Source organism: Pantherophis guttatus, chromosome 2, assembly GCF_059756535.1.
Source record: "Pantherophis guttatus breed Tessera chromosome 2, ASM5975653v1, whole genome shotgun sequence".
Classification (NCBI taxonomy): Eukaryota; Metazoa; Chordata; class Lepidosauria; order Squamata; family Colubridae; genus Pantherophis; species Pantherophis guttatus.
In genome coordinates, this window is record NC_142064.1 from 215,716,651 (window position 1) to 215,733,857 (window position 17,207).

The 17,207-nt window shown below is 38.0% G+C and overlaps 1 long non-coding RNA gene across 1 annotated transcript in view; it reads right to left on the minus strand.

The window, feature by feature from the left end:
- Positions 1-1,911: 1,911 nt before the first annotated feature.
- LOC117660550 (uncharacterized) overlaps positions 1,912-17,207 on the minus strand; it is a 40,732-nt gene continuing 25,436 nt past the window's right edge. The window contains exons 5-6 of the long non-coding RNA XR_004589689.2: positions 8,782-8,813; positions 1,912-2,036 (exon numbers count right to left, since the gene is read on the minus strand). This is a non-coding gene — a long non-coding RNA (uncharacterized LOC117660550). The remainder of the gene's footprint in view (positions 2,037-8,781; positions 8,814-17,207) is intronic.

Sequence of the window (17,207 nt, forward strand, 5' to 3'; positions counted from 1 at the left end):
TGACAGATGAGTGGTTTCACTGTTAAGAATAAGGCTTTCCTCTCTCACAGTTCCTTCACTGACATAGCTTATCTCTTGACATCCATTAGAGAACTCAAGTTGGGTTAAGAGTGATTGTGATGGGCTGCAGGATGATAAGAAGAGGAAACCTGGTTGAGCCTCCTCTTTCCTGCACATCATTTTTCTTCTGTAAACTGGACCAAACATTCTCCGTGTTCTCTTCATTTGCAGCAGGTCTGGGTTTTCAGAAATGTAGAGGACTGTTTAGTTTCAGCTGGAGTTACAATTATGCAATATACAACAAGGATTTGCCTGCTAAAGAATTAACTAACCAGTCATTAATGGTATCGATTATTCACATAAGCCCCTTTCCTACTTCTGGAATAATTTTAAAAAGTATGACTAAAAATTAGGGACCAAAGAGTGTGTGCATAAACATTAGCTACATGAATATTTTAGACACACATCCTATTGTGTTAAGATTTGCCTTTTCAAAATGCCTTTGAGAAAAATACAGAGCTAGAGAAATAAAAGGAGTTATTTGGTATTTTTACTTTAGACCAATATTTCTTACTCTTGATATCTTTAAGAGAAGATGATTCTCTTAAAGAATCAATAAAAATGATTCGGAGACTGGAGGCTAAAGCATATGAAGGATGGCTGCAGGAATTGTATATGTCTAGCAGTTTAATGAAAAAAAGGACATGATAGTAGTGTTCCAATATCAAAGGGGTTTCTACAAGAAGAAGGGGTCAACCTATTCTTTAAGGCACCTGAAAGCAGGACAAGATGGATGGAAACTAATCAAGGAGAGAACCATCCTAGGATTAAGGAGAAATTTCCTGAGAGTAAGAACAATTAATCAGTGGACTGACTTGCCTCCAGAAGTTGTGGGTGCTCCAACACTAGAAGTTTTTAAGTTTTTAAGAAGATGTTGGATAACCATTTGTCTGAAGTGGTGTAGGGTTTCTGCCTAGGCAGAGGGTTGGATTAGAAGACCTCCAAGGTCCCTTCCAACTCTGTTATTCTGTTAATTCTGGGAGTTGAAGTCTACATATCTTAATATACTAAAATTGGGAAATTTGGACTGTGTCAGGTAACAGCTAGGAAATAGAAAACTGCCCACATTGAATCTGAAAATTGAAAATACTTATTTACTTTGCTAAGATTTGGCTCATATTCAAACTATTTATTTCTGTCTTTGATTTGAATAAAAGAAAAGAAGAATCATGAAATATTGTCCTGTCTCAGTTAGATCTTGAGCTCATGTATATACATCTCTGATAGCAGAACCACTGGGATCCAAATAAAATCACATTACATTAAAGATAATAAATTAAGGCACTGTGGATGGACATAGATTTTTTTTTTGGTCCTGTTGTGTAGTTTGGGAATGAGAAAACTATTTTTTTCTAAGCCCTGCTGCAGTTCCTTTTTCTCACTATTTCAATATTGCCAGGGTGAAGACATTTATAGATCATCTTCACATTAGTTTAGAGGGTTTAGAGAGTGAACATAAGGAGTGGGGTGGAATTCAGTAAGGCCTTCACTGAGTCCAAATTAATCTCAGTACCATTACCATTAACATATGGGTGCATGGATTTTGAAACTCAGGAAAACAGGCACACTGCAGGTACAGATCAAGAGGTTCAAGCTCATCAAGCAACAGATTTCACTGTTAAACATTAAATCAATCTATTTGCTTCTGCTTACAAAGCAGTTGCCTTTTTGGCTCTCTAATCATACATGCTCATCAAAATATTGTGAGTACATAAGACCCCATTTTAAGAAAATGGCAAACAATTTGTAATATGTTTTTCAATGTAGTTCGACCAGGTTTAGGCATCTCCAAAGTTAGGATACCCATTCAGCAGCAGCTCCTGATCGTTTTGATTAAATGTTTTATAAGCCTTTTTTGACTCCATTGCAATTTATTTGAACAAAAGCAGAGTCGGTCTTCTTGTGCTTGCTGGTACTTCAGGATGATCAATTGGAGAAAGCTCCACTTGCCACATGATGTTTCAAAGCCAGCAGGGCTGAAAACAATTACAAGACATTTCTAACTGCTTTGAAAAAACGAAGAGTAAAAAAATGTTAATAATGTAAAAGTGCTCTAACATCAAGGCAGGTAATTAAGAATCTCAACAACATCATTAATGATGAGGCCAGGACTCGTTCCTTTCTTAATCGGGATGCTAATGAGGTACTCTGCCTTTCCTTATCTATTACTGTTAATCAGAATAAAACAGCTCTGATGTCTTGAAATATCCCTTCTTTTAATTACAAAAGATCCCCCACAGAATCATAAATAATAAAATCAATGCCATGTAGAGCATGAAATCTAATCCAGTCAAAATTAAAGCATCCCATATAGATGGCTGTCCTGTCTCTGCTTGAACATATTCAGTAAAGAGGAAGACCATCTTCCTGGGTAATTGATTCTACTTGCAAACTGCTGTTAATATTAAGGGTTTCCCCCCCTTACCTTCATATATTTTTGAACCATGATTCTATGTCTACATTGTGCTGTAAAACAGAAAGGTCTTGGGTATATCCATCCAGAGATATTTGAGGAGTGTTATCATATTTGATATGATTTCAATCATCTTTTCTCCGGGCTGAACACACACAGGTCCTTCAATCTAGCTTCATAGGTTTGAGGGTTTGGGGCCCCTAATCATCTCCATGGTGGCACCCAGAACTGACCAAAGGGGAAATCTGGCCAAATGAATTATCTGAAATGAATTTCACATAATTTGAACATTATAATTCTCGATTGTCCCAAGATATCTCAGTACATTCTTAATACAACCTGAATTTCCCTGGGACCATAGGCTAGACACATGAAACAGTCAACAACATCTTCAAATGATAAAATTCACAAGGTAAGAAGAAAACAACAGCAGTAATTGTTCAGAGTCAGAAGTCTGGTTTAACCCTTTTGACTTGAAATTTCTTCTTCTGGTATTCATATGGCTTTTTCCGGCACCACAAATGCACTCGTTTTTCTAACAGTTGATCTTAAATGTATGTAAGTATGTAACAATTTATTTCGCAGAGTTCTGGAGAGCTCTTACAATAGCCACTGCAGAACCTGCTGAATAGCACCTCTGGTATAAGGAAGGATTCACTGGAGAAGAGCCTAATGCTGGGAAAGATTGAGGACAAAGGAAGAAGGGGATGGCAGAGAAGGAGGTGGCTAGATGGAGTCACTGAAGCAATAAGTGAGAGCTTAAATGGACTCCAGAGGATGGTAGAGGACAGGAAGGCCTGGAAGAATGTTGTCCATGGGGTCTTGATGGGTCGGATACGACTTTGCAACTAACAATAAAAAATAAATCTTGCTTGTTTTGCAGCAGCTCCTGGAGCAGGACAAAGATTGTGTGGTGGTGTCTATATACAATGATAGATGTTTCTTACACTCTTCCATGATATTAAAAAAATAATTAAACTTTCCCTTTCCTAATATGCTTGTTATTAACAGACAACTTACTTGTAATTGCTCTTCACTTGCTTAAATACATGAGCAAGTCATGTATTTAAATATTTCTTAAAATACTGGTTTTGATGAATTTAGCAAAATATCTCTCTCTCTCCCTCTCTCTCCCTCCCTCCCTCCATCTCTCTCTCTCTCTCTCTCTCTCTCTCTCTCTCTCTCTCTCTCTCTCACACACACACACACACACACACACACACACACACACAGACACACACACACCATACTTTCTCCAAGAAGGAAAGTGAAATATGGCTGAGTTTTTCTTTCCTTGTGATATCTTTTAATTGCAATGGATTTTTAAAATCGTAAGTCTACATAAACAGGAGCCATTGGGGTAAGAGTTGGCAAGATGAATGAGATAAATGGTTTCTCCCTTTGTGTGACTTTTATTTATGTAGGAATGCAATTATTTACTGCATTGATATAACACTCATATATTATGTGGCTTAATTTGCTGTGAGGTTCTGCCAAAAATTCTTAGGCTCAAGGAGTTAGATCTAATACTGAGTACAAAAAAATAATACAGAGTCATTGTGGTATTCCTTTATTCCAGGATACTGTAATGGAATACAAAATGACATAAAATGTGGAAAATTTGAAAACAGAAATACGGGTCCTTAAAATAAGCAATCTAGGATCTGCGGCAATTACAGACTTCTAGGTTATTTTTCAAAAGCTGCATTAGATTCATTATAGGCATGTATCAAATGTAGAGTTTTAATAGATTATGTGATTGAAGAGAACAGACTAATCCATCACTGATATGAAAACGTTTCTCCAAGTTGCTTTTCTATAGACAGTTAAAACATTTTGAAAAATCTAGTACTTTTTAAAGTGTGTGCATATACAAAAATTCTGTTCTCAGTTAACATTAATGAGTCACTTTTAAATTAAAAATAGAGTTTGCTCTTTGTTTCACAATAGGTAAAGGTAAAGGTTCCCCTTGCACGTATGTCCTAGTCATTCCCGACTCTAGGGGGCGGTACTCATCTCCGTTTCAAAGCTGAAGAGCCAGCACTGTCTGAAGACATCTCCATGGTCATGTGGCCGGCATGACTAAATGCTGTTACCTTCCCACCAAAGGTGGTCCCTATTTTTCTACTTGCATTTTTTACGTGTTTTCGAACTACTAGGTTGGCAGAAGCTGGGACAAGTAACGGGAGCTCACCCCATTACCCAGCAGTAGGGAGTCGAACTGCTGAACTGCTGACCTTTCAATCAACAAGCTCAGCATCTTAGCCACTGAGCCACCGCATACTTTTGTTTCACCATATTATAACTTAAATGTCACAGTATGACACACCTTGATACAAGAAGTCCGATCGGTTGAATGAGGTAACTGTAAGCTGCATTGCAGATAAATTTCACAGCCTTTATACAGACTTTCTCTTCTTATTCTGAAAAGGTTGTGCTCAGTGTAGTGGAATTTGTTCAGGAATTAGTAGTGTTAGAAGCAAGGAAAGAGACGCTGCTGGATGACTGCCTTACCTGGAAAGTGAACCTGATTTCGACCCTACCATTGTTTTAGCTCCCCAACCATGCTAAAGTAATTTGAAATTGAGTTGGTTGTTATTTATTTATTAATTTAGGAATAAATTAAGCAAATAACTTTGCAGAATAAATTAAGCAAATAACCTGACTGGAATTTGGAAAGAAAAGAAAAGGTGGCATATTTCTTTGTTTTAATCTGTACTGTCAATCTATTATGACTCGTAACATTACAAAAAATCATGGCTAATTTCATCAACATGTGCTTCCCCATTTTCCCAATCAGATGATCCTAGAGTCAAAATCCCTACCATAAACACCTACCGAGTTGCACATGTCCAGGGGTGTCTGAAAATTGTGTATCAACCTTGAAAGGAGCCTGGCTGAAGCCATTTTTGATGCCCCAGGTTTGCCACACAACCCTGTAGCCAAAACAATAAAAAATTCCTGTGGGAACCCAAGGACATTCGCACAGGCGTCTGGCCAGAGGAGGAGACAGTAACCAAGCAACGGGCTAGCACTTGGATTGGACAACGTGTCTAATGACTGGGGAGGGGGAATGGAAAACTTTTACTTTTAACTAGGTGGAAGCCATGGGAAAACTCAGAGTTGGCTTTCACCAGTTTGTGCCAATACGATGTATCCGATAAACTGTTCTTTGAGGAGCTTGCCTGCCTCAGAGTTTTCCTTTTTATGGGTGCATTACGTGGAACGCTGACATCGTGCCTAGAAAAGAGCATAGATGGCAGCCATGATGATACTCAGTTAATGTTCCCTTAACTGAGGGAACATTAACTGTTCCCGGGAACTGTTCCTGGCTTCCCTTGAGGAGCACCCAGAGGCTCCAGCTGGTCCAGAATGCGGCTGCGCGGGTGGTTATGGGAGCGACGTGGCATTCCCATATAACACCACTCCTGCACGAGCTGCACTGGCTCCCGGTGGTCTTCCGGGTGCGCTTCAAGGTCTTGGTTACCACCTTTAGAGCGCTCCATGGTTTAGGGCCTGGGTACTTACGAGACCACCTTCTGCTACCAGTAGCCTCTCACTGGCCAGTACGCGCCCATAGAGAGGGGCTCCTCAGGGTGCGGTCGGTCAAACAGTGTCGACTGGCGGCCCCCAGTGGGAGAGCCTTCTCTGTGGGGGCACCTGCCAGTTGGAATGAGCTTCCCTCAGAGATACGGAGGATCCTGGATTAACGCACTTTCCGCCGTGCGCTCAAGACCTTTCTATTTCAACAGGCTGGCCTGGCCTAACTTCCTTTTAATTGTTAATTTTAAATTTGTTTTAAAACGATAGGGATGTTTTAATCTGTATGGGCCAAATTATTTAATGTGTTTTTACATTGTTTTTAAATTTTGTATTATGTGTGTTTTATCTTTGGCTGTTCACCGCCCTGAGTCCTTCAGGAGTAGGGCGGTATATAAATCCAAAATAAAGTAAAGTAAAAAAGTAAAATGTTCCATTCATTTTTATGTGTGACTAGACAACTTGTACCCCGGATTTCATAATAAATAATAAAATTTCCAATGCTAAGCAAGGCAGTTGTTCAGCAAGTTGCACCCAATTTTATGACTTCTTTTTCCATAGTTGTTAAGTGGATCATTACAGTCATTAAGTGGATCACACTGTTGTTAAGCAATTTAGTTTCCCTCATTGACTTTGCTTATGAGAAGCCAGCTGGGAAGCTCACCTGATCCCTGGAACACGACAACCATCGTAAATACATGTCAGTCGCCAAGTGCCCAGATTTTGATTGCATGACGATGGAAATGTTGTGACAGTTGTAAGTGCAAGGACTGGTCCCAAGTAACATTTTTTTCAATGTAAATTCAAAGAGTGGCTAAATGAATGGTTGTAAGTCAAGGGCTACCTGCATGTTGACTCTGGATACTGAAGCGCATGAAAGAGATGAATGAGTACATATTCAGTGCACAGATGAAGAATATTAATTTTTGTGCTGAGCATTGTGTGAAAGAATCAGATAGACAACCACCTTTGGGGAAGTCTTTTCCTAGTTATACAAAAAGAAATAGCTCCATTACAAACAAACAATAGCCTAAAGCAAAATAAACATGTTTATTAGGTACCTAGTTCTCTTTCCCCACTTCAGCTGAATAAATGAGCTACATTAATAATATATTGTGTGTGTCTGTGTACAATGTTTAAATGGATATTTAAATAATATATACAGTAACTATAGAAACTATCCTGTTTAAGGGAAAAAGAACCAAAATGTCCATTCTCTCTCTCTCTCTCTCTCTCTCTCTCTCTCTCTCTCTCTCTCTCTCTCTCTCTCTCTCTCTCTCTCTCTCTCTCCCTCCCTCCCTCCCTCCCTCCCTCCCTCCTGTCCTCCCCCCCCCTCTCTCTTCTTTTCCTTCCGGCTTGTCAGAAGTCAGATCTTTCATTCTGCCTAGGCATAGTTCATGTGCCAAATAATAATATTTCATGTGCCAAGATCAACCTGTGGTTTACTGAGCTAAAGGCGCATTTGAATTTCTCTTAAGCTCTTTGTTTGTTTTACATTTGCAAAACCTGCAGTGCTGATGCCAGCCATGTCTCCTTGCTTAACTTTCCAACAGGGCTCAACTCAGAGCTAACTCAACATCTTTTACAAATCCTTTGCTCTTGGATTTCATCCAGAATGGATCATAGCTGAAGTTGTTTTTCCTTTTTCCTTTTTTACCCTGTTGTTATAAATCTTGATACATTATATTATTTCAATACCATGACATTTATAAATTAAAAATTCTTGGCAGTCTATTACTTAGATAACTTGGAATATTGTAAATAAAAGAAAAAAGATATTCTATTACTATTACCTTCAATTTAGAATAGCAATGTTACAAACATTAAAATTATTTGGCAATTTCATTCAAAGTTAATATTGGAAATGAACAAATCCACTGCGACTTCCACTAAGACATTTATTACATAATAAAAATTTTTGGTCTTGCTTATTATTAAATCTCCATTGTGTTGTCATTTAGTATGTATGTGTATATTTATATACATACTTTGTGTGTGTGTGTGTATGTGTGTGTGTTTTAAGAAAGCAAAAGACTGATGGATCAGAAAAAAGCAGTTTTCCAAAACTTCTAGCTGATCAAAATATATGTAGCTAAGTTTCATGTGGGATTTTTATATATAATTTTTATTAAGAATTTTGATTGTTATATATTTGTTAATCAAATTTATTTTGCTCCCCTATCTCAACAAACATAATAGTAAAATACAATTGAGAGAATTAAAAAAAATAAAAAGTGCAAGAAAAATGGAAGAAAATAAACAGAAGAAAGAGAAAAGTACGAATATCAGAAAAATAGGCAAATATATAAAGAAATCCTTACTTCTGGTTATTATCTTTAAAATCTGATCAATGGAGCACTGGGATTTATCAGAAAATTGATCTGTCCATGTGCCCTACTAAGGTCACATGTTCTTTCCCACTAAGTCCATGGGGCAGTGGTGCAATGACAGATCTTCCCTGTTAAATCTCTATTTTATTATTATGCCACCTTTATTATTTTTCAGAAATAACTCAAGATGCCGAACATATTTAAAATTCCTTCCTTCTCCTTCTTTTCCCCACAATCACAACCCTGTGGAGATGATTGGGCTATGAGAGAGTAGACTGGCCCAAGGTCACCCAGCTGAATTGTCAGCACATGAGGGTACCCACCTTGCTGCAATTCCATAAACGAGTTAAAACTTTTATTTCAATGTGCATTCAGTCCTAGCTGACTGTGCTGCCTATCTGCACTATTTCGATGGTGGTGAGGAGATGAGGGACTTACTTTGTGTTTGATAATGTCCAATCTTCAGAGTCCTTTGTGATTGAGGAGGGTTGTGAGTGATATGAAATATAAAGAAATCAATCTTCAGTAAGATTATGCATTTATATTGTATATACATTGCTATAATTTTCAAATGACAGCATCTAGGTCAAATGTAGTCATTCTTTGCGGGAGGCACAAGAAACCAAAGCTTTGTGATAAAAGAAAAAAGACATTGCAAAACAAGAAAACCATTTTTCTTATATCCAATAATACCTATAATGAAGATCTACGATTCTTTTCATGTACACTCCCCCCACAAATTAATAGGTTCAATATTGAATAGAAACATGATAACCTAGGAAAATGGGTCAATGTTGATGACCATCACTATAATTATGAATATGTTTTTATTCAGAAGTAAATTCTTTTGTGTTTGCTCCCAGTTAAGTGTACACAGGATTGTTTTTCAATCGTATTTCTACCTACAGAAAATTATCATAGTCCTAGGCACTGATGTGGCTTCTTTGGTCTTGGTTTAGCATGCTGTGTGTATCCAGCTGTAATTTATTTATGTTATCTATTTACAGTGCAAGCAACATGCCCAGATCTCAAAGGACTCTGGGCAGTGTATAACATCAAACAAAAAGAAGACTGAAAAAAGAAAATAATCAGAAACAAAATCAACCGCAAAAGGAAAATCCAAGATAAAATCTAAAATAGATAAAACCTACAGCAAAACTGGTCAATCATGAAGTATAACTTACAGAGAACCTAGTAAATTATGACCTTTCACAGACCTCCAAAATAGTTTCAAAAATAGTTTCAAAAATTGTGAAATATAAATATACATATCTGGATCATTTTGATTAAGCAGCAGGGGTGAAATGCTACTAGTTCGCTCTGCTTCGGGCAAACTGGTAGTGATACTGGTGAACCAGTAGTAAAAAAAAAGCTACCGGTTCCAGCAAACTGGTAGTTAGCTACTGGTTCAGTTGAACCATTAGTTAAAGAAGCTACCGGTTTCCCTGAACCTGTATTTCTGACGATCCGCTGGGTTTAGCTTTGCTAGAAAGCAGGAAATACTGCTTTCTAGCAAAGCTAAATCGCGCACCACAGCTGATCCCCCTCTTCCCAAGCCTCTTTTTGGTGCGTACTGTGCATGCGCGCTCACGCAGCACATGCCAAAAGGAGGCTTGGGAAGGTAAGTAGAACAGCGGAGGGAGGATTAGCTGTGCAGCACAGTTTAGCTTTTCTAGAAAGCAGGATCTCTTACTTTCTAGCGAAGCTAAATTGCGCGCCACAGCAGATCCCCCTCTTCCCAAGCACTCACGCAGCATGTGCCAAAAGGAGGCTTGGGAAGGTAAGTAGAACAGCGGGGGGGGGGGATCAGCTGTGCAGCGCAGTTTATCTTTTCTAGAAAACAGGATCTCCTGCTTTCTAGCGAGCCTAAATTGCACACCACAGCTGATCCCCCCTGCTGTTCTACTTACCTTCCCAAGCCTCCTTCTGACACATAGTGTGCATGCGTGCACACGCAGCGTGCACCAAAAGGAGGCTTGGGAAGATAGGTAGAACAGTGGGGGGAGGATCAGCTGGGCAGCGCAGTTTAGCTTTTCTAGAAAGCAGGAGATCCTGCTTTCTAGCGAAGCTAAATCACACACCACAGCTGATCCCCCTTCCCAAGCCTCTTTTTAGTGTGCACTGCACATGCGCACGAACAGAGCATTTGGTGCGCAGCGCACATGCGCAGCCAGTGAACCAGTAGCAAATCAGTTTGGATTTCACCGCTGTTAAGCAGCCCAATACATTGAATGAATGAATTATTTTTTTAGTTTGTTCCAACACTCCAGGCAGCTTACAACAATAAAAAAAGTTCAAAGCATAAAAACATAACAAAATTAATGCAATTAAACTTGAAACCAAACTTTAAATCAAATGAATTAAAACATCTAACAAGAGATGTTTTTATCACCTTCCTTAAGTACTAGGAGAATGGGAATAAAATGCATTTCCTTGGAATTCATAGCCTGGGAGCAATGAAATAACAGAATAATAAATTTGGAAGGGACCTTGGAGGTCTTCTAGTCCAACCCCTACTCAAGCAGGAGACTCAATATCATTCTGGGCAAATGGCTGCCCAATCTCTTCTTAAAACGTCTAGTGATGAAGCACCCACAACATATGGAGGCAAGCCGTTTCAGTGGTTAATTGTTGTCACTGACAGGAAATTTCTCCTTAATTCTAGGTTGGATCTCTCCTTGATAAGATTTCCTCTGTACTCAGTATTTGTAAGTATAGATAACCAAGACAGTGGAAAGCAAAATTTAAGAATAGGATAAATGGTAAAAAAAATATGAAAATTTAATATTAAATTAACTAAATACTAGAAGATAGCATTCAGATTTCAGATGATTTATCAACGGTAAGACTTAGCTTGAGAAAATTTTAGATTTTCTGTGTTTATGTTGAAATTGAGTGTTTGAAGAAGCTAGATGAAGTAGTTCAAGACAGAGATGAAAAGATTGTCAAGTTTGAAGTGCGCTTATGCTGTTGCAACTATTATTGCATCTCAGCTTGCCAAAGAATAGGGGGGAGGGAAGGGTGAGATGGCATGTAGGTTCCAGACATCAAGAAGAAGATCCATGAGAACCAAGGACTCTTTGGCATGTGTTTGCCAAACCCAAAGACTTTTTCTCATAACAATACAACACTCAATTGGACCTGCACTAATAAGGAGAAGTGTGAATCCTATACTTTAATTATGTGGATTTGTGTAGGAATTAGCTAGATCTGGTTTTGCCCTCATCAGTGCCAAAATGATGTCCTTAATGAAGTTTTGCATTCAGAGATTGGATCGTCTTGGCTGTGCTTGCTTTGGTTGGCAAAAATATAAATGCAGACCAAATACCAAACAGTTCTGTTAATTTAACTTCATGCTGTTGCATTTAAAAACTTCTCTCAATATTAAACTCATGGTGTGCTACAGCTGATGCACATGCTGAAGCACAAATCTCATGACAAATTGTGTGTGTGTGTGTGTGTGTGTGTGTAGAAGAGAACATCAAGATGGCTGTTTCGATATAGGACTATCTTAAAAATAGCTGTATCCATTTAAAAATGCTAATCAATACTGAGTTTCTAGAAGGGCTAATGCTCCTTAATTTTGATCCATTAAAAATAAGCATTGATGCAATTGCAATGCTCTTCATATTGATTTCAGAATATTTCCTTTCATTCATCTTATATTTAGAAATGCTATTTTTGGTTGACCCGAATTCTTTTCCTCTGGGCAGTGAAGAGCTATCCCCCACTTCTTTTTAATAAGACCCAGAGCTAAAATAGATAGTGGGGCTTTTCCTAATCTTGTATCTGAGCATTTGCTAACAGGGGATGAATTAATGACTTATCTTGGATGTCCTGAGGATTGGAAAGATTGCTGCATGAGTTCATTTATCCTGAGCCACCATATTTAGATTGAGATATTAGACATCTGTTCAATGATGCTATTCTGACAGAAGTTCTTACAGTGTATTCAACTGTTCAAGTGATACTTCTGTTGCTATAGCAACTCACCCTAACTCCCTGATGGAAATGAAAGTTGGGAAATCTTTATACTTAATACATGTAAATTAACACTGTTTCTCTGAGAGATTGTAATAATCAATAAATCTAATAGAAAAACTGAGGAGAGGGAAATTTGTAATACATAGAAGTGGAACATATTTGCATTGTTTACTAGTTTATCTAGTATAAAACAATCATATATTTTCTCAGGTCTGAAAGGGAACCCTTACTCAAACTCTTTAGCTACATTTACACGTTATACTAAGCCCCTATTAACTGTTCAATTTTTTTAAGAAACAACAAATTGGTTGGGTTTGTGCTTCACTGTGTTCCATTGTTTACAAGGTACAATGGCTTAGATTCATACATCGCTTTATCTAAAAATCCAAAATAAAATAGCTAAGGATTCTGTCAAATCCTGATCTCTGACTAGTATGCTTAAGGATATCTAACCATGTAGTCGGACCAGGGGTGAAATGCTCCCGGTTCGGACTGGATCGGCCGATCTGGTAGCGATGGCGTCAGGTGGTTCGGAGAACCGGTAGCAAAAATCCTTGCACCCTCCCCCCCCATGCCCAGCTGAGCCGCATGATCATCAGAGGCTTTTTTTTTACTTTTAAAAGCATTTTTTCTACAACCTCTTCCGATGAAAAAATGCTTTTAAAAGTTAAAAAAAAAAAGCCTCTGATGATCGTGCGGCTCAGCTGGAATCGTCAGAAGTTTTTCAAAGCATTTTTTTCTGCAACCTCTTGGCCGAAGATGTGGTAAAAAAAATGCTTTGAAAAGTCTCTGATGATCCCAGCTGAGTTGCCTGATCGGCAGAGAGGCTTTTCAAAGCATTTTTTAAAAAGCCTCTCTGACGATCCCAGCTGAGTTGCCTGATCGGCAGAGGCTTTTCAAAGCATTAGAAAAAGTGCTTTGAAAAGTTTTTAAAAAAATTGGCCACGCCCACTCAGTCACATTTCCCTCCCTCCACCAAGCCACGCCCACAGAACCGGTAGTAACAAATTTTACATTTCACCCCTGAGTCGGACTGTATTACTATTATCCTTCTCATCTTTCCTATTACCTACTCCTATTGATATAACTATCACTTTGTTGGCTGCATCTTATGATTTATGATTTTATCTTATGATTAATGATTTAGCTCTTTGTTGCTTGTATGCATACTGAGTATGTATACTGCAACAGAGACAAATACCTTGTGTGTCCAATCACACTTGGCCAATAAATAATATTCTGTTCTGTTCTGTTCTGTTCTGTTCTGTTCTGTTCTGTTCTGTTCTGTTCTGTTCTGTTCTGCTCTGCTCTGCTCTGCTCTATTCTCTATTCTCTACTCTCTATTATCTAGCTTCAAATTTATGAGTATGCTTAAAATACTTTACCATTATACCCAAAGATCATTAAACTGTATAAGAGTTAAAAGTAATATATTTCCTGAAATGGTGATATGCTGCATTTTTCTTTGCTGTGTTTCCATTTGAGGCAATAACAACTTAAAATATTATTTGGGCAAGATTAGTCTTTTGGTTTTAAATTGCATGTAAAGAATACTACTTCCTTCTACATGATATTGTGAGATAAATTTTTAAGCAGCACTTATGGAATGGTTTACTTTCTGCTATATAATAAAACACCCCCACAAGGTGACATGGAAAAGCTAATGTATCTTGGTTCAAATGATATTCACAACAATCCGCTATGCTCTCTGCCTATAGCGTCATGGATGAAAATATTTGATGTAAATGGTGGGTGTATGAAATACTAATCATAGGTCTTCTTGCTTTCCTAAATCAATGGTCTCCAGTCTGCAGCAGAGGATCTCACTGTGGCTACATGCACCTCCTTTGCTGCCCATCTGATCACCCTCCCCAATAGCAACAGAATTAAAATGGAATCTGATATATTGTACCCAAAGCCCACTGGGACTCATCTTTATTTCCAAGAATATCTAATGATTACACATTGGGCCATAAATATTTTAAAAAAATAGATGTGCTCACCTGCCAAGAAAATAAAGGCAAAAAGATGGTGCTACAAAAGATGGTGAGGAACAAACTCACCTATTTATTTTCTAGGGGGAAAAATATGTGTTTAATTGAACACACATCTCTGCTGGCTATTTTCTGCCAGAAAATAGGCAGGAACTCCCGAATTAGCAAATCGGTCCTAAATTTTTGAACATTGGAGATTCAAATTGCAGATTTCCCTGGCTCCTACCATGTTTCCCCAAAAATAAGACCGGGTCGTGTATTAATTTTTTGCTCCAGAAGACACATTGGGGCTTATTTTCTGATTAGGTCTTATTTTTGGGGAAATGTGGTACTAAATGCATCCATCTGGCTGACAATCTTTACTGGGGCTTATTTTGGGAGTAAGGCTTATATTACGAGCATCCTGAAAAATCATGCTAGGACTTATTTTCCGGTTCGGTCCTATTTTCAGGGAAACAGGGTATTCTTTCAAAAGCAACAATCAGTTAACCAAAATTTTCATCCAAACAGAATGGAAAAATAAAGTTAATATTTCCACTAAGAAACAGAGTTTGAAGTCTGAAAAAGCCATGATATAATCCAATTTTTGAATCCATCCAGTTCTCAGGAGACTTCATAAGATTAGCAAGGACTCCTTGCACAATCACTGCAAAGCAATTCTGCAGCTTCTCATCTCTTATTGTAACATGAAACTGACAGATGTTAAGCTAAAGGAAAAGCTTCTTAATCTGTAGTATTATACTTTGCTCTGTTAACTTTTGGAGAATAAACAGGCCTCAGGCTTTTGCCCTTAATTTAATCTTCCTTTGCTCAGAAATGAACAACTCTATCGAACAAGTTGAACACACAGTCCAGTCAAATCAAGTTAAGTTATTCAACTGTTGTGAATAAACAGGTTTGGTGTCAAAACAGTCAAAAATTTATAAAGAATAAAAAATCAACGAGCTTTCCAACTGGCTAAAGCATCTATATATTATGACCCCTCTGAATTTTTTGTACTATACATGCATACTTAGACATACCTGCCCTTGTACACAAGCATTTGGACACACATGCACACTCTGAAAGAAATTAATACACATAACTTTGTAACACAGGCCTATAGTGGATACCTCTTTTGTGTATTGCACATCACAATGAATTAAGAGCATCATTCTTCAAAGGTGTTAATCAGTATTAAATTTGTGTCCTGCTGTTCTATCACATAGTGTCCAAAGTAGCTAGCAATACAATATAATGAAATAAAAGAACAACAAACATAAGCTAAACAACATTAACAAGCAGGAAAGTTTTCAATAAACCTACCAATAAAAGACAGATACCAGTTATAAGCAATTATAATAAACTTAACATATCTACAGATCACTGGTATTTCAAAAAATGATTATATTGTATTTTTCCAGGTATCACCATACAGTATTCAGAGATTTTGGAGAAGAGACATAGTGAAAAACATCGAATCGAATCGAATAGAATAGAATAGAATAGCAGAGTTGGAAGGGACCTTAGAGGTCTTCTAGTCCAACCCCCTGCTCAAGCAGGAAACTATACTATTTCAGGCAAATGGTTGTCTAATCTCTTCTTAAAAACTACCAATGTTGGAGCATTCACAACTTCTGGAGGCAAGTGGTTCCACTGATTAATTATTCTGTCAGGAAATTTCTTCTTAGGTCTAGGTTGCTTCTCTCCTTGATCAGTTTCCACCCTTGCTTCTTGTTCTGCCCTCAGGTGCTTTGGAGAATCCATCTTCTTTGTGGAATCCCTGAGATAGTGGAATACTGCTTTCGTGTCATCCCCCCCACCAGTCCTTCTTTTCATTAAACTAGACATACCTGATTCCAGCAACCATTCTTTATATTTTTGTTGAAGAGTACTGGACCTAAAACAGAGCTTTGGTGTACCCCACTGCATACTTTCCTCCATGTAGATTCAGTTCCATTGAGGACCACATGTTGAGTGCAGTTGGTCAGCCAGGTGGTGATGTTGTCTAACCCACATTTTTCTATCTTATCAAGTAGTAGGTTGTGGTCTACTTTATCAAATGCCTTACTGAAGTCCATATAATTATATCCACAGCATTCCTTTGGTCCACTAATTTTGTCACTTTATCAAAGAATGCAATAAAATTTGTCTGGCATGATCTGTTTTTGACAAACCTATGTTGGCTTTTGGTTATGACTTTGTTTGCCTTTAGGTCAGGGCTGTCAAACTTGTGGCCTGTAGGCCTGATGCGTCACGTGCTGGCCACGCCCACGCCTGGTTTAGCGAAGGAGAAAAAAGTTGTGATACGTCATGTGATGATGCTGTGACAACGTAAATTTGACACCCCTGCTCTAGGTGTTTGCGGATTGTTGCTTGATTATCTTTTCCAGAATCTTCCCATGTATTGAGATCAGGCTTATAGGTTTGTAGTTTCCTGGATCTATTATTTTTTCCTTTTTTGAAGATGGGAACTACATCAGCTCTTTTCCAGTCCTCTGGTAGTTCCCCAGTGCTCCAGGACTTTGAAAGACATAGTTCAATGGTTCTGAGATCATATGAGAACCTTAAGGGGTAATCCATCTGGTTCTGGTGATTTCAATTCATCTAGGGTGAATAGGTGCTCACTTACCATTTTCTTGCCTATTTTAACTTGTGTTTCTAATCTGTTTTTTACAGTACTGTTTTTTAAAAGGTTGGACTATTTTTTCCCTTTGTGTAAAGACAGATGCAAAAAATGAGTTAAGTAGTCCTGCTTTCTCCCTGTTGCTTGTCACCTTCTTGCTACTTCTTACCACTAATGGACCAATCATTTCCTTGAGGTTTTTCTTGTTTTTTACATGTTGAAAGAAGTTTTTTCTGGGTTATTTTTTTACTTTTGTCATAAGTCTTAGTTTATTTTGAGCC